The following is an 18,985-nucleotide window of genomic DNA, read 5'->3' on the forward strand; positions in this document are numbered from 1 at the left end:
GTGCAACAAGAGTCACGATGGGGTGTGTAGAGTAGGGTCTTGCTACAAATGTGGCAAGGATGGGCATATGGCCAAGGATTGTCGTAAGGGGTTTACAGTATGTTTTCACTGCAACCAGACCGGACACCGGAAGGCAGAGTGTCAACACTTGCGAGGGACAGCTCATGGAGCATCTCAAGGGTCTGCCCCTGCTGTGGTGAGAGCTACAGACAGTCGGCCCGTGAAGGCCGAGGCACCAAAGGCACGAGGGAGAGCCTTCCAGTTGACTGCGGAGGAGGTCCGCGCAACGCCCGATGTCGTGAATGGTATGTATTCTTTCATATATTTACTTTTATGTTGATATATTGTGCTTATATTATGATATGCGTAGGTACTTTTCTTGTGAGTTATGTACCTGCCTTGGTGTTATTTGACTCGGGGCGAGTCGGTCTTTTGTATCTTTCACTTTTAGTCAGCACATCAGTATTCGTCGAGAGGCGTTGAGTCGACCCCTGAGAGTTTCCATAGCTGACGACAGAGCGGTGTATGTTGCCGAGGTCATCCGAGGGTGTGTACTCGAGATTTTTGGCGTTGAGTTTCCACTTGTTCTAGTTCTTATTGCGATGGGTGATGTCTGTGTCATAGTGGGCATGGACTGGTTGAGCAAATTTGGAGCACTTATCGACTGCGAGAGACAACTGGTGTCCATACGACACCCTAGTGGGGGAGTTCTGACAGTATACGGCGAGGTTACGCGTTCTGGGTCGGCATTTTTTTCAGCCGCTAGAGCGAGGCAGAGTCTACAGCAAGACTGTAAGGGATTTGTAGCGTATGTTATGGATACGAGGGTTGATTTAGAGTGACTGAGGTCAGTAGATTAGGTTCCGATAGTGCGTGAGTTCCCGGATGTATTTCCGGAAGAGTTACCGGATGTACCTCCCAGGAGGCAGGTTGAGTTCAGTATCGATTTGGTTCCGGGGGCTACGCCTATCGCCAAGGCGCCCTATCGACTTGTGCCTCCAGAGATGCAGGAGTTATCCTCACAGCTTCAGGAGCTGCTGGGGAAGGGGTTTATTCGGCCGAGCAGTTCGCCATAGGGAGCACCTATCCTTTTTGTTAAGAAAAATGATGGCTCACACCGGATGTGCATTGATTACAGGGAATTGAACAACTTGGCGGTCAAAAACCGTTACCCATTACCGAGGATCGATGATTTGTTCGATCAGTTGCAGGGAGCATCTTGGTTCTCCAAGATCGATTTGAGGCCAGGATATCATCAGGTGAGGGTGCGAGATGTGGACATCCAGAAGACAACGTTCAGAACTCGTTACAGGCATTACGAGTTCGTGGTGATGCCTTTCGGGTTCATCAATGCACCGACGGTGCTCATAGATCTCATGAACATAGTGTGTAGGTCGATGTTGGATCGCTCGGTGATCGTGTTCATTGATGACATATTGGTGTATTCGAGATCCATAGAGAAGCATGAGGAACATTTCAGAGAGATCCTTGGAGTTTTGAGATCGGTGAGGCTTTATGCCAAATTCTCCAAGTGTGATTTCTGGTTACGAGAGGTCCAGTTCCTAGGGCATCTCGCTAACCAGAAAGGAATATTGTTAGATCCGGCCAAGATTGAGGTGGTGATGAGTTGGGAGGTGCCGAGGTCACCTACAGAGATTAGGAGTTTCCTAGGATTGGTAGGCTATTACCGGAGATTTATCAAGGATTTCTCCAAGATCGCCGTGCCACTCACCAAGTTGACCCGGAAGGGTGTTGCTTTCTCATGGGGCCCTTCTGGAGGGAATGGAGGACTTCGTGGTGTATTGTGACGCATCAATATCAGGGTTGGGAGCGGTGCTTATGTAGAGGGGGCACGTGATAGCATACGCATCGAGGCAGCTAAAGCCTCATGAGACGAGGTATCCAACCCATGATCTAGAGTTGAGAGCAGTAGTGTTCGCTCTAAAGGTCTGGCATCACTATCTGTATGGGGTCCGGTGTACCATATAAACGGATCATAAGAGCCTGAAGTACTTGATGGATCAGCCCAACCTGAATATGTGGCAGAGGAGATGGTTGGACGCGGTAAATGATTATGATTACAAGATCCTGTACCACCCAGGAAAGGCTAACGTAGTAGCCGATGCCCTGAGCCGTAAGGTGGAAAGCGCCCTGATGCGGTACATTTTCATGAGATTGACAGTGATGACTCCGGTGTTGGACACCATTCGAGGGGCCCAGGTTGAAGCTGTGAGACCAAAAAACCAGAAGAGGGAGCGAGTTATCGGGCAGGTATCAGAGTTCATCACCGATAGATGGGGGCTTATGACATTTCAGGGTCGGATTTGGGTACCGTTTGGGGCGGGACGCGTACCATTTTGATGGAAGAGGCACATCGATCGAAGTTCTCGATCCACCCCGGGGCCACTAAGATGTATTTGGACCTGAAGAAGGAGTATTGGTGACCCTGTATGAAGAGGGACATCGCGTGGTTCGTTGAGAGGTGCCTAACCTATCGTAGGGTTAAGGCCGAGCACCAGAGACCGCATGGTAAGTTCCAGCTATTAAAGGTTCCCGAGTGGAAGTGGGAACAAGCTACTATGGATTTTATCACCAAATTACCGAGGACTGCAAGGGGCGTCGATGCAATTTGGGTGATGGTAGATAGTTTGACGAAGAGCGCTCATTTCCTTGCTATCAGTGAGAGCTATCTGTAGAGAGGTTGGCAGAGATGTACGTGAGGGAGGTGGTATCGCAGCACGGAGTACCGATCTGGATTGTCTCAGATCGAGATGTGCATTTCACTTACAGATTCTGGAAGAAATTTCATGAGGAATTGGGTACGAAGCTGCATTTTAGTACCGCATATCACCCACAGCCTGATGGGCAAAGCGAGCGGACGATTCAGATGCTCGAGGACATGCTTAGAGCATGTGTATTGGATTTCGGTGGGAGTTGGGACACGTATTTTCCCTTGGCGGAGTTTTTCTACAACAACAACCATCACTTGAGCATTGGTATGCCACGCTTTAAGCTGTTGTATTGGAGGAGGTGTCGGACCCCTATTTGATGGGGAGAGGTAGGGCAACGTGTGATGGGTAGTACGGAGATCGTGCTTTAGATGACTGAGCAGATACAGCAGGTCAGGCAGAGGTTGTTGACCGCTCAGAGTCGTCAGAAGAGTTATGCGGACAGGCGATAGTCCGAGCTCGAGTTTCAGGTCGGCGATTTCGTGCTCCTGAAGGTCTCTCCTTGGAAAGGAGTGATCCGATTCAGGAAGAGGGGAAAGTTGGGGCCCCGATATCTTGGTCCTTTCACGGTGATCGCGAGAGTAGGCAGGTTCGCCTACCGTTTGGAGCTACCTGTAGAGTTGGTTCAGATTCATGACACCTTCCACGTGTTGCAGCTGAGAAAGTGTATAGCCAACAAGTCGGAAGTGGTACCATTAGAGGATATTCAGGTGGATGTGAGCCTGAACTATGTTGAGAGACCGGTGGCAATTAGAGATCGAAAGATCAAGGTTCATAGGAACAAGGAAGTGCCTCTGGGTGCAGGTCCAGTGGCAGCATTGGAAAGGGTTAGAGCTGACTTGGGAGCCGAAATGAGAGATGCGTGAGCAGCATCCAAAGTGGTTTGTAGAGTGAGACTTCGATGGTGAAGTCTGATTCTAGTGGGGGAGAATTGTAACATCCGGATTCCCAGGTATATTATTTTATTAATTTATTTTGAAGTTTGTGGAGGGACTCGGCGAGTTGGTGCTTAGACTCGCTGAGTAGGGTTGCGGATTCTCATCCGTGTTCATGACTTGAGATGGTGAGTCCATGAGTGGACTCGGCTAGTCCATGCTATTTAATGAAACCCTAATTTCCAAGGTTTGTGACCTATTTAAAGGCCCTTAGGGCCGTCATTTGCAGCTACGAAACCCTAGAGGGAAACCCTAAAAGAGCTAGAGCGATTGTGAGAGGAAAGGAGCCATTTCTTGATCTTTGTGGTTGATTCTTGCAAGAAGGAGTTGTTTCTAGCTTAGAGGAGACCAAGGAGGTGGTGCATCTATGGATTTCGAGCTAAATAATTCATCTTTGAGGTAATATATTGCCCCTATATCTGTTGTGTTGAAGGAATCCATAGATGTAGAGTTTTCATGTCCTTTAATGGAAGAAATTGTGACAACATGGCCCTTATTCACCTTGAGATTTCGGATCTGAACCCATAGTGGTCTAAAGAGCTTATCTCAACTTGCTTTATGTTGAGCTATAGAGGTGTTGAGCTTAGGATGTTATTTTTGGGGCTAAATCACCAAGTGAAACCTTCTAGACGTCCCATGAGTGTCAAGATTTGAGCTTTACGTGTTTATCAAGCTTGGGAAGGTCAGATCTATGGACCAAAGGAACAGATTTAACCTCAGGAGGTCAATTGAGTTTGTGCATCGCATGAACTCGCCGAGTCCAAGGGCAAAATAGCAAGTAGAGTTAGGGTTTCCTGTAAATCACTCAGTGAGTAGACCCGCCGATTTGGGGGAATAACTCAGTGAGTCAAAGAGGGATTAGAGGACTGGAGTTCAAGGCGGAACTCGCCGAGTTGATCTTCAGACTCAGCGAGTTGAGTCAGGGTAGCCTTGCGATTCATGCCAGGTGTAACTCTTTGAGCAAGGGTAGGGACTCGACATGCCAAACGAGAGTAGAGAGTTAGTGGACATGTGTAGACTCATCGAGTTGCCCAAATGCACTCGACATGTCGGATCAAAGTTTGACCGTTGACTTTGGTTGACTTTAAGGGTTTGGTCAACAATGAGGGCCTTTGAGCCAAAAGAGGGGTAAAATGGTCTTTTACATTTCTGAGGGTGCCATGAGAGGGTTGAGTCTAGTCATCAGAGTTATATTTATGAGAGTATTACTTTATGTGATTAGGCGGAGGATAGATCGTATTTCTACCGAGTCAGAGATTTACCGAGACATCTAAGGTGAGTCTTCTCACTATACTTTACCTTGAGTTATAATTAGAGTTATGTGACAGAGTTATTGTATGCTACTTATGTGTTGTGTTGCACTGCATCATCAAGGAGAAGCTTCAGAGAAGAATGACCGAAAAGAGGAACGTTTGGGTAAAATGTTCGTGTTCGGTATGAACAGTCACGGACTGAAGGTGTTCCTAGATCGGATTTGGGTACCTAAGTCTGGAGGAATTAGAGATCTTCTGATGGAAGAAGCTCACAAAACCATGTACTCAATTCATCCTGGCAGCAATAAAATGTATAGGGACCTAAAACCCTACTACTGGTGGTCGACAATGAATCTTGATGTTGCAAAGTATGTGACCGAGTGTGTGACTTGTGCGAGGGTTAAGGCACAACATCAGAAACCATATGGGAGTTTAGAACCTTTTCCTATACCCATGGGTAAATGAGAAGACATCACAATGGATTTTGTCACTAAACTGCCCAGAACAAAGAACGGTCACGACATGATTTGGGTGGTCATTGATTGCTTCACTAAGAGTGCGCACTACATAACAGCCAATGAGAAATGGTCTATGGGTAAGCTTGCAAATTCTTACGTCAAGGAAACTGTGAGGCTTCACGGTGTTCCGTTAACGATTGTGTCGGATCGTGACAGCGGTTTCACCTCAAGATTTTGGAAAAGTCTACAAGAGGAAATGGGTACCAAGTTGTGTTTAAGTACAACTTACCATCCATAGATTGATGGTCAAAGTGAAAGAACGATACAAACACTTGAAGATATGGTGAGAGCATGTACTCTGGAATTCCTAGGTAACTGGGATGAGCATTTTCCTTTGGTAGAATTTTCCTACAATAATGGTTTTCACTCGAGCATAAAGATGGCACCTTATCAAGCTTTGTACGGACAAAAGTGTCGTACGCCTTCTTGTTGGCTTGAGACTGGGGAAAAGCAGTTTATGGGGCCACAGATGGTCCATCAAACCACTAAAAAGTTGAAAATTATTAGAGAAAGGATGTTAGCATCTCAGGATCTTCAAAAGAGCTATGCTGACAAGAAGTGAAGGCCGATAACTTTTGAAGTTGTAGATTCGGTTTTGCTTAAAGTGTCGCGTTGGAAGGGACTTATAAGATTTAGTAAAAGGAGAAAGTTGAGTCCAAGGTTTATTGGATCGTTTAAAGTTCTTCAGAGGGTTGGGAACCAATCTTACAAGCTCGAATTACCCGAAGAACTGAATGGAATTCAATACACTCTCCATGTGTGTTGTTTGAGGAAGTTCACGGTAGAAGTTCCCGATATAATTCAAATTTCTAAATTGAGAATTGACGAAAACAAGAGGATAATTAAAGAACTAGAGGCAAATGTTGACCGAAAGACTAAGAAGCTTCCGTGCAAGATGGTCGAATTAGTGCTTGTCCGATTGAAACATACGAATGGGTCAAATCTCACATGGGAAACGGAGAGCGACATGTTGAGTCGCTATCCGCATTTGTTTGTTGATGTGTGATTCCAGGGATGGAATCATCCTAAGGGGGAGAGAATTGTAACGCCCGCGTTTCCAAGCTAGGCATTATTATTGATGTAATAGTCTAGGTTAACCCTTGTAACTCTTTTTGAAGTATTAATGATGAAATATTTGAGTATTATGTGAATTATGTGTTTATTTTCTTAACTATTATAATTTAATGAATTAAGAATAAAATAAGCATCAAGATTAAAGTATGAGATAAGCCCAATATCTTTGCACGAAGATGTAGTGGTTGAAAAAAGGATTCTGGAGATATAAAGAATGCCTAAATCCAAGTTATAACGAAGAAGTTATGACATGTCGAAGTTTCGCAACAGAACCAGCAACGCTAAATGACGTAAAAAGTGAAATTTGCGTTAGAGAGATATTTAGCCTTAGTGATCTGAACGAAAGTTGTAGAGTTTGTTAAATCAAGAGCATGCATAAAAAGAATGCCCAAATCTGATTTCATATGTGGAAGTTATGATTTTCCGAAGTTTCAACTTACCAGTATGCAGCCCGAATACTCGATTTGAGACCGAGCGCTTTTAAGCCGAAACAATCTAAACGAGTATTGAAGATCTCGTTAATAGTAGTGAAACAATAAAAAGACAGGCGAAAACGGATGTCAGATGAAGAAGTTATGAATTTATACCGGAGTTTTCCTGTCCTGACCTCCTAAAAATAAATAATAAAAAATAAAGTCAAAATTAGCCGACAGAGTCTAAATGAAAGTTGTAGAGTATAGAGAACGTCGACAACAAAGTTTGTATGAGAAATATATGAATTTTGGAAGTTTTTAAATAATTAAAATATAAATTTTAATTCGGATAATATCTGAAATCGAGGAGTCATCTGTCTGATCCGAAGGGTACGCACCGCGTAATCTTTAAGTACGCCCAACGTACTTCGGTTTTGTGCGGTCCGAAGAAAAGATGCGTAGCACCACCAAAATGTCGCCACCTGGAGGTCTGATCTAGAGTACGCCCCGCGTACCGGAGCATTACGCCCAGCGTAATGCGAGGACTCAGCCTCTATAAAAGGCATGCGAGGGCAGCCGACTTATTTTGCCAAAATATGTTCTCTCTCGCGTTTTACCTCGCTTTTTGTGCAAGAAATATCCCAAAGCCCCGGTATCATTACCGAGACCCGAAGCCCCGAAGATCCCGAGAAGTAAAATTCCCGTGTCGAAGATCTGCCCGCGAGGAGCCCGACTTTTTTGAAGATCTTCCAGATCTGCTGAAGAATACTACTTCTACAAGCCGTAGTGCTATCCAATCGTCTTTTGATCAAGTGAGTGTGTAGTCACTTTCTTCTAACGCATAATTATGAAGTATTTTATACGAAATACATGTTATGTGTATATTTTGTTGTTATATGTGTGATTGTATATTCACTTTCTTCTATCTCATAGATATGATTTATTCCCTATGAAATACGTGTTTTGTGTATGTGTCTCATCTGTTGTTTGGAATATGTATTGAATGAGAATGCTATATTGGTTTAAAACTATGTATAAAAAAAAATTATCTACTAATATGTTAGGTAGAACATGGGTAGATAGTTGATGTGTGATAAACAGATGAGAGGCCTCGATGTTGTTTTTGATTTAGTCATCTAGCGGAGTTTCGATGACGACCACAGACTTTTCTAGATAATCCTGTGGAATGCTAGGAGGTTCGATACCTGTAGGTGTTAATGAACTTGGGTGTCCATTCACTGTACACCATCCCCCTCATGGTTGCGTTATTTGACATATATTGTTGGGAAACCCCCGAATGCATATTTTTTTGCCCCGATGAAATATTCTTAGACTGGGTCCCTTGTGTTAGTTATCTTAGGGATATAAAGTGAGAATAATGGAAATGGGTACTTGGGTTATTGTTTGATGAAAATTAATTATAATTATTTATTATGGGTTGAAAACCCTATACGCTCACCAGGCTTCTAAGTCTAACCCACTCAGTTTCTTTGAATTACAGGTAGTGGCGCCATAGCATAAGTTGGATGATTGGTCAGGATATATTGGATTATAGACCTGTTGTTGTAAATAACTGTTGTAAGGTCTGTATTGAAATGATTATGCTTTTGGTCTGTTTATCAGAACATGACATCCGAAGTATTGTAATATAATGAAAAATACATTTCTTTAAGAAATGCTTTGGTAAATCTTACTTTTATAATATTTCGTTTTGGGAACAAATTCCGCAACTGTTTTAATCAAAGGATTACTCTGAAATTATTTTAAAAACATAAATTAAACCGGTCTTTTCTGGCCGTGATTTTGGGGATGTCAGACAAACTCACGCTCTCCATCCAGGAGACTCTTTTCGTTGGCACTTGGATAAGTACTGGAAGGTAACTCTCATAAAGCTATATTTACGGTTACATGTAGAATAAACTAAAGCCTTTTTATACTGATATATTGTATATATTATCCTTTTCGTAGTTGAAAGTTGTACTATGCAAGTTCCCTAAACTATACCTATTATAGTTTATATGTATGTTCTGTGCGTAATGAGAAACTTAGTAGTTTAACAGCTTGTATAATGTAATGAAATAATTTGAGAAAAATACCTTTTGCTCAACATGTTACAAAAGCGTTTAAAGCATTATTTAAATAAGTTTCATATTTATACGTATATAAAACATATATAATTGAGATCAATCAGACTGTCAGATAAGTGATTCTAACCATAATCCACAACCAGACAAGGAGCAGAAGTTAAGGTGGAAAGACCAGTCCCAATCCTGTTGTTTGAAACATTCTTTTAAAATAGTTTAATCAGTTGAAATAGATTGACATGTTGTAAAACTGTCTGAAACATTTGAATGTTAACACAAGATTTCCTTGTGTTTTTACTTGTATTATACCCTAAAACATTGAAAAATAGTGAAAGCATAGGGGTATGAACTCACCTCGAATGTGTGTGCTTCATCGGACTCGAAGTGATTGCGAATGATCCTCTGGTTAGAATACGTAACTATAGTCGTATCCTAGTAATAATTATATACAATATCACATTCAAATGAATAAAATATTAATTTAAAGTGTTAGACAACACTAAAGTATTTAAGAAATACTTACAATAGCCTTCGAAATTAATTGGAGTAATATCTAGGTGTTTTCGGTGAGCAAATAGGGGTTTTCGTCCTAGGATTGAAGACTTGAAGATTGTTCTTGGTGAAAAAGGAAGGAGATTCAAAGGAAAAGGGGCCTCACCTTATGATTTTTGAGAGCAGAATGGGGAAGGAATTCGGTGTGAAATGTGAGAAATAAAGTTGAATTCCATTGAAGACAATTATATAGGCTTGGGAATTCGGTCTTAAAGGGCCATAACCTTGGTGAATTCGGTCCTAATGGGCCTATATCTTGGAGAATTCGGTCATGCCAAGACCGATTTCACCTTTTGGTGTTTGTTGTGGCTGAAAACCTCATCAGGAATTCATTCCTTTTTTAGTTGAAACATATTTCATTGTATTTGGAGAATTAAGGATCGAATGCTCCTATTTATGGTGTATATTTATGTTAAAACCCTTTTTCTTTTGATGTATCTCACTTTATACTAACCTAATCTCACTTTGGTTTCAATCCATGATTATTTATAAGCTTTTAAACAAGAACTAAAGGCTATAGAGGACACAAGGCAACAAAGGGGTCTAATGTGGTTTCACTTGTTCTAGGTTAGGGTTTAGACTTTGCTAGGTCTAAAATTTCGAGTTGTGACAACTTTGATGGTATCTTTCCATCAAATCTTGGTGCATCTCGAAGGGCCAGATTCCTCATAGGACTTATGAAGCTCAGCAGTCATGGTAGCAATCATAATGCACGACACCTTTGCCGAGTCCCTCTCATGAACCCTGTATTCCTCGATTTGCTCATGAGCAGTAGTCTATTCATAAATATCCTTTAGCTATTTATCGAGGACATATTCTTTGTTCTTATAGCGAAGGGCCATACGAATTTTCAAATCCAATCGTTAAATTTTGACCCATCAAAGATAGTTCTCCCAACCAAGTTCATGTGGGAGAACGTGCTAGAAGGATTGGAGCATGAAGCATTATTTGGGATTAACATCTGAAAAAGAAAACAAAGTTTGAATTACATAAGAATCCTTAATATAACACCCAAATGATATATTAAGGCTAGGACCCAACACAATATTCTACAATTCGGAAGAGGGATGCCGTAATCAAATTGTAAAATATTTGAAGGTAGGTAATGGACGATTTACCAATTTCCACCATGAAAAATGAAATTCATTATTATGTTTTAAATGAATTGCAACTCCTAGTTATTTGAGATTCATTGAACTTTTCAATGGCATGTTTAAAACTCGATTATGCCCTTCAAGTTTGTGACTGGGATACTGAGGATTACAAACAACGTGTGAATAACCATGCAAATTGCTTGGTACTATTGAACTTATCACCTAATCAATGATCCGGTTAATCACACATGCTCCATTGATCTATTACAAACATAAGGCTACCCTTTGCCACCCTTGTTATCCCCAAGTTAGTGTGTCAGTTAACCACACACGCTCCACTAATGAGTTGGCAAGGTGCAAAATGCATTTCATGGAATAGCACCATTTTCATTTTTCCTAAAGTAAATAAGATTGGTGAGAGTGGACACCCATTAAACAACCATTTTATAGGTAGTATCCTTATACCCCCTTGTAGGTTGGCTTCGTGAATGAGGCCTACTAACGGTAAAACTGACTTGTCTTATACATATATATGATTATTAAATTTTTAACATTATAGTAGTATAAGGGTTGAAATTTAAAGTTTTAAAATCGTATGGTTTGAAATTAACTATTTCATAAGTGAGACCTTACAAATTCAAAACTTGAGGGCAAATTTTATAACTATTCAAAGCCTTTGGTTTCCATAACTTATGAGTTTTAATGTTCATGAATGAGACTTTTCATATTTCATAACTTGAGGACAAGTTATGAAAGTCTCTTCAATAACAATTTAGATCAGTTATAACTTATTCAATTATCATATAATTTGTTATTCATCAAGTTATCGAATCTAACTCATATAGCAAGGCAATTCAAATCAAATAATACAAATAATCAACTTATTATCATAAAATTCGAAAATTGTCCTTTAATTAGATGAGGATAATCACTACCATATCAGAAAAACATTTTTTATGATACATCACAGTTTGTGGTAATGATGTTAATCCAATTCTTGCCAAAAAGCTTGAAAATTTGCAACAGAAAGTTCTACTCGATGAGTGCATGAACTGGACCCGTCGAGTTGCCATTTTGTGAGTGAACTCGTCACGTCAGATCATTGGACTCATAGAGTTCATCAGTCAGAGGCCAGAAATGTGACTTTTTCAAGCAACAATATAACAAAAAACAATCCTAGGCTTTGATACCACTGTTGGGTTTTTACCACTATAACACTCTTATGGTCCACATGCAACCCTAGATGCTTTGGATCTAAGTTTCTTCTAATTATACATGCTATTTCATTTTTTCCAAAGCATACACCCTAACTATCATGCAATTGGAGATATACAACATAAAACCAAGTTAGATGAATACCTCTTAATGTAGCTTGTAGTTCCTGGCCTTTAAAAGCTTTAGCACCTCAAATCTGATGCCTCAAATGTGTCACAAACACCAAATGCAAGAGGAGGCTTATGAGAAGATGCTAGGTAGCTCCAAAATCGAGTATGGTTAATCTTTAGAATGCATGGGCTGATTTTAGGGGTTACCGGGTTGATTTTATAGTGTAGCAAAGACTAGGGTTTCTTTCATGGAAACCCTAATTGAACATAAGCCTTCATATTACATAGGCCCTTTGGGTTAAACCTTCATGGACTATCATATAGGTTTATCCCATCCCTAATCAACCATGGATCATATACCCAAACTATATGTTGGATTAATGTCTAAGTCCATAACTATAATTGGTAAGACTTGACCCGACCCGGCATGGTCCATTTGGGTTGCATGGCATCATGCACTTGGATAGACTATAATGAGACAAATAAGACACTTATGGTTATTAATATATTATAAGTTCTAGTATATTAATAATAAGAATAATAAGATTATTTAATTATTATTGATCAAGAATTAATCTAGGATTAATTAAGTGATCAAAAGAAGACTAATTAAATATATGGGTTGATTGTGTAAATCATCCATACTTGTATAGTGGGCTAATGCTCCATGGATTATCTAGTTGAGCCAAAACCCATATGATGCTCCATGTATGCTCCATGGTGTATTTGAACCCATGGATCCAAGGAAATGGAAAGTCATGACAATTAGGGTTTACCCTAATTGTAACACTATATAAAGATCTTATTCTTGACAAAAATCGGCGACTAGTATTATTCTAGAGAGGGCTAGCCGATTTTCATGAAGTGTGGAATTCTCTCAAGTTATTCCAAGTGTATTTGGTGTTGTGTGAACCATTTGAGGTGTCACACTTGGGGCACTAGGCACTCAAGCTTCATGAAGACAAGCACAAATAAAAGGTATGTATTTTATCTTGTTATATCCATTGTTTTGTATGCTAGATTAGGATAATACCTTGGATGTTCATATTTGCATGTATAATAGAGAAAACGTAGATCCAAGGTATTTAGGGTTGCATGTACACTTAGGAGTGTTAGAATGCTCAAAACCCAACAGTGGTATCAGAGCCTAGGCTTGTTTTCTTGTTATACTTGCAAACTGCTTAAAAAAATCAAAATTGTTGTTGTCTGATCATCAGACTCGGCGAGTCCATCAGGAGACTCGGCGAGTCCATGCCTAAAAAGTAATCAAATCGATCCAACTCACCGAGTTGGTTCATGCACTCGACGAGATGGACCCCCAAACAGCATAAATTCGACTTTTTTGGCTGGAATTGGACTAGGAACATTATCCTAAGATGTTTTTGAACTTATAAACTTGTCTTTGAAGTGGTAATGTTCATGCTAATCCAATTTCAAAGATAATTTTCAATAGATTCATGTTTTGTATTAGTTTAAGGTTTAGACTAATTACATGAAAAAGTTTGATTTGAATTATCTTGTTCTTATGAATTGCTTAGATTAATAGGAAATTTGATTGAAATAGTTGTTTTCAATCCAAATTAATCTAAGAGTTGATTCTAAAATGTGGTTTTGTAACTTGTCCTCAAGTTATATGAAAAGTCACATTTAAGTTTCATAAAACTCATAAAAGTTGGCAAAGGTTACAAAATGAAGAGTCTAGTTCTAATTAATTGGAGTTATGACTCCATAATTTGTCCTCAAGTTATGGAGGACCAAGAGTCTCTTCATTGAATAAAAAAAATAATAAAAATGTAACCTTAATTAATTCCATAAGTTATAAAATAAAGAAAAGTTAATTCTTTTATTAGTTTAAAGTCTTCCATAACTTGTCCTCAAGTTATGGAACTTGAAGAGTTTTTGGAATAAAACTACTATAAACACATAAGTTATGGAATTAATTAGTTTTGAATAGTTTCAAAACTTGCCCTCAAGTTTTGGAATTTGTAAAGTTTTCTCTTATGAATACTTTAATTCCATGTTAGCCCTTAGAATTTTAAAAGATAAAATTCAACCCTTATACTTTATAATATTATAAGTTAATAATATATACATGTATAAGAGTAAAGTTGGTCTTACCGCTAGTACGCCTCATTCACGAAGCCGGTCTATAAGGTGGGTATAAGGTTGTTGCCTATAAAATGACAACTTAATGGGTGTCCACTCTCACCCACCGCTTGCTTGACTGGTGGAGGGTCGTTAACCGAACGGGTTTGACAGGACTATAATTCCCCCTTCATTAAAAGTATTAATGATAAATACTAAGTAACTAAACTCTTAATAATACCCAATCTTAGTTACTTAGGAAAATGTGAATAAGGTGCTAATCCATGAAATTACACTTTTCACTTTGTTTAAGTCGGTTAGTGGAGCGTGTGTGGTAGGGTTTCTGGTTGCATAAAGCCTACTAAAAGTACCTACAGTACAAGATAGTTACATAGAAAAACGCCACATAGGACATAGACAGGAAAAACGATTCTTCGACAGAAGGAAGGAAAGTAAAGAATCTCCTACTAGTGACGGTCACCCCTAAGGTGAACCCTTAGTTCAGCCAGTTGATGTTCCATATCAAGCAGGTGTCTTTCGTGCACCCTCTGGCGTACTCGGAGTTCTATGACTTTAGTTTGTGATTCAGCCAGTGCTTGCAGCAGGGTTTTATGGTCTCTCTCTGAACTCTCCCGAGCATCTTCCAGGCGAATGATACGGATCGTATGCATTCTCGCATTGACGGTAACTTTTGTGATTTGATGAGGGGTTGTCCTGCCTTGAATCTCACTTTAGGCCACTCTGCGGACCAGGATTGGCAAGACTCAGTCTGCTGAGCTCCCTTCGCTTAGGTTATAAAAGCTTCAGTCTCCATTAAATGGCATGGGCTGATCCTACACTTGGCTCCATGTTTCCAAGCTTTCCACTCACGGAGGCGTCGGGCCTTGAAAAGCCGGACGAGGGTTAGGATTTGCAACAAAAGCCATCAGGGGTAGGTTCTCCACTTCAGGTTCGGAGTCAGAACCACCAGCGAAGCCTTTAGCTTGGTGACCTTTCATAAGGATTGGGTAATCATACTCTAGTTCATCTCCGAGCCATCCAGCATTGACGTGGTTAGGGTAGTACAGGTCGTCGTGGGGATGGAATCCAGCCATGACATCTATGTGAGAAGAGGGGATATAAGAAATAACTAATAGACATACTAATTAGATAACTATAAGATGATGTTTATCAGATATTTCAATACTTATTTAGTTCATACTAATTATATGTATTTGGAACAGCATAGGCCTTCGAATAAGCGACCCTAACTCTAAGTCCACAACCCAACGAGGAACAGGAAGTAAAGCAAAGATCCACAGATTCTGAGTCTATGACGTCTTAGATACATATAATTTTAATGCATCCACTAAGCAACTATTGACCTATTGATAAAGATCTATTTAGTTTTCAGATAAGTAATTACAGTAACGTCAAACATCCCTATGGTATTTCATTGTGGTAATGTTGGTAAGTTTTTAGATTGGTTGCCACATCACAACCATTCTTGGGCACATGCTAATCACTCCTCAGACTAGCATAGTTGATCAGGCTATGCCACTCCTAGGACTGACCATACATCCCCAAGCCTACTTGTGACATTCAACAATCGTAATTCTTTTGTTCTTGTCGTTATGACACTGATTTTAGTATGAATGGAGGCACGTATACTTTATTAAATATTTTATTATTTAAAAGTATTAACTCTTGGTCTGAGTGTTTTAATCCCATTGTATTTATAGTAAGTATATCTTTTATGGGTTGTTATACTTAATTCACTATAAACAGTGCTCTGATACCAATCTGTCACCCCAAAAACCGAGAACGGCGGAATACATTCTGCGGTGCAGGATGTCATGTAGTGTATCACAACAATGTAAATTAGTAAACAAGCAACAACATCATCCATTGCATTGATAGTATAATTTTAATTACAAGTGTGTTCTTTTATAGCATAAACAACATAATCAATACTTAAAATAAAAGACAAGTCTTGACTGCTTCGTCTTCTCTAAACCTTGCATCGGTACCTATCTATTTGTGACCTGAGAATACAAGTTATTTTGAAAGCAAATATCAGCAATAAAGCTGGTGAATTCATAAGTATTTTAGTGTCATTTCTTGTGAAAAATTGTTATGAAAGATTCGTAAAGTTTGAGAAAACCTCTTTGTATAAGTGTGAAAAACCCTAGAAAATCCCATATTTCCTACTAGTGTAAAAAGTAGTCTTCTACCAAGACTCGAGTGTTTTGCAAACATGAATCTCTACTTAAGTGAAAGTTTACATTGTACAACTATTATTATTCAAACCTAATCTACCTCATCGATTAGGTGAAAGTGACACACAGTAAAGGTAATAAAGAAAAAAAATAATATAATAACCGATAGTGTATACTTTTGCTTCAGGATATTCACGGCGTGGAAACTCGCCGAACAATAAAATCGTAGCCATCTGCCGATGTGCCTTTTCCCTACTGTAGTTAACAGCTTTGGGGCGGAATGGTAAGTCCCGTAGTGTATATAGTAGTGACTACCCATACAATATATAACATTATCTAAGCATATAGAATCTACGTAACTGTATCTATGTACAAGTATCCATGTAGTAATATCTCTACATATAGCATGATAGTATTTATATATACAACATACAGGTAATCGTGTCTAGGTAAAGGTATCCATGTAATAGTATCTCTACATACAGCATAATAGTATTTCTATATACAACACATAGGTAATCATGTCTAGGTAAAGGTATCCATGTAATAGTATCTCTATAAACAACACGTATTCGTATAGACTGATGAATGAACTGAATCTAGTGTGATTCCATGTACTAGGAATGGCAAGTAGTATATCCTAACTATACCTATTGTAGTTACTAGTAATGTATGAGTATAATCGGAAGTATACCTTTGTTACCCAAAGGTATTGAACTGACTCAGGGGACTTTTATGACTCTATATGTATACATGATATATAACTAATAGCTAAACGACCTTCGGACGGATAACTGAAACCTTAAACCACATACCAACAAGGAAAAGGAATTTCAGCCAGTTAGACTTCCTAAGTCCTTTAAACATTACTTATATAACTATACATATACAGTCATGCATATAACAATATAAAAGTATAAAAGAAGTTTTTGTAAAACCTTTGAAAAGTTTAAGAACTAAGAAAAGATGACTTGATGTCAGTTTTATAAAATGATTTGAAAACGGTTTGATCAGACAGTTTAAGTGAAAAACCTTGGTTTGAAACACTGCAGTAACTGGTTTTGAAGGAAAACATACGGAATGGAAGATAGTTTGAGAAGAAGATCTAAACAAGTAAAATCGTTTTGGAAACACCATATGAAGTAATATGTTTGGTAAAACAGATGAAAGTGTAATAAATCTTTTGCATGCAGGTTATTAATCACATGCGATTGATATGATAACTAGCATGATTCAACTTGATTCCCCCCCCCCCCCATAAAAGCATTTAAAATCATTTAATAGGTTAATTAAGCGATATGAACTCACCTGTAGCGAGTGGATTGGATGGAAGTGTCGGGTAGGATGGTAGGTGTCAAGTGAGGACTTGAACACACACATTGATCCTATGTAACATGTAATGATACATACATATATCCAATTAGTTATTTAATCACTAATTAAACAAGTAAAGACATCCTAATGTGTGGAAACACTTTGCTTCAAGTGTTATGAGTGTTAAGGGTTGCATCTAAGGAGTGTATGCCCTCACTATGCAGTTTACACTTCAAATGGTCACCTCTAAGGGTGTTTACGGTTGGAGGACCATTTCCCCCCATGAGTTTACAGCCGTACAATCACGGGAATGGTGTGTTTGTCTGTTTTAAAGTCTCATGTCTCACAAAGAAGTGTCCTAGGGTTGATTCAAGAGCTATGGAAGTGATTAGGGCTCAAAATGGACACTTTAGGGAGTTTATGGTTTCTGAACCACTCCTTGGGGAGTTTACGGTCATAAACACATGCGTTTACGGCCGTAAACTCATGTTTGTCCATTTTTCTTGTCTTTTGGTGGTTGTAGGTTAAGCATGCAAAGTTCTAGATCCAAATATAAGCCATACAAGGTGTTAAGGGCACTTAAACACCCTTTGGAGGTGTTTGAGGTTTTCGGAGATCCACAAACTGTAAACTCATGTTTACCCCCCTTCAATTCTTGTTTTTGGGGTTCTTAGATCAGTCATGCAAGTCCCTAAGCCATTAGCTAAGCATTGTAAGGGTTTTGGAAGGGGTTTAGGGCATCAAAACGCCCTTCTAAGGTGTTTATGGTTTTGGAATGTTCCCAAACTGTAAACTCTTGTTCTTGTGGTTTTTGGATGATTAAACCATGAATTTTCAAGTATGATAAGCTAAACAAAAAGCTAGGAAGGCTTACTTACCGTTGTGAAGCTCAAAAGGGGCGATTGTTGATCAAAACCTGATTTGTAGAGAGAGGAAGTTCCTAAAGTGTGAAAAGGTTGGTATGAAACCCACTCAACCCTTATATAGTGTTGAGTTTACGACCTGGGTGGGGGTCCACCCAACACCAACCGCAAACGGGGTTTTTCGCGACTTCCGTTAAACACGACAAATTTTAAATTATACTCCTTATTTTTGGGTCACTTGACGAATATTATTTAAATATTCCAACGGGATTAAATCTGGCCAAAAATGCTTTGAAATAAATTTGGCTAATTTTTGGATTTTTTAATTGCGGAGTTTATACAAATAAAAATTTCGGGTTGTTACAGTTGTTGTACTTTTAAATAGTATAACATAGTTTTAGTTCACAATAAAACTATAAAAAGAATGTTCTTTGTATTGTTTATGTTTTCCGAATTTTATAATTGTACTCACAAGTACATGTAAGAATCTATGATTTTGTTATATATAAAATCCATGATACTCACTCCATTAACCAATGATAATTTTT

Source organism: Lactuca saligna, chromosome 3 (assembly GCF_052625555.1).
Source record: "Lactuca saligna cultivar CGN05327 chromosome 3, ASM5262555v1, whole genome shotgun sequence".
Classification (NCBI taxonomy): domain Eukaryota; kingdom Viridiplantae; phylum Streptophyta; class Magnoliopsida; order Asterales; family Asteraceae; genus Lactuca; species Lactuca saligna.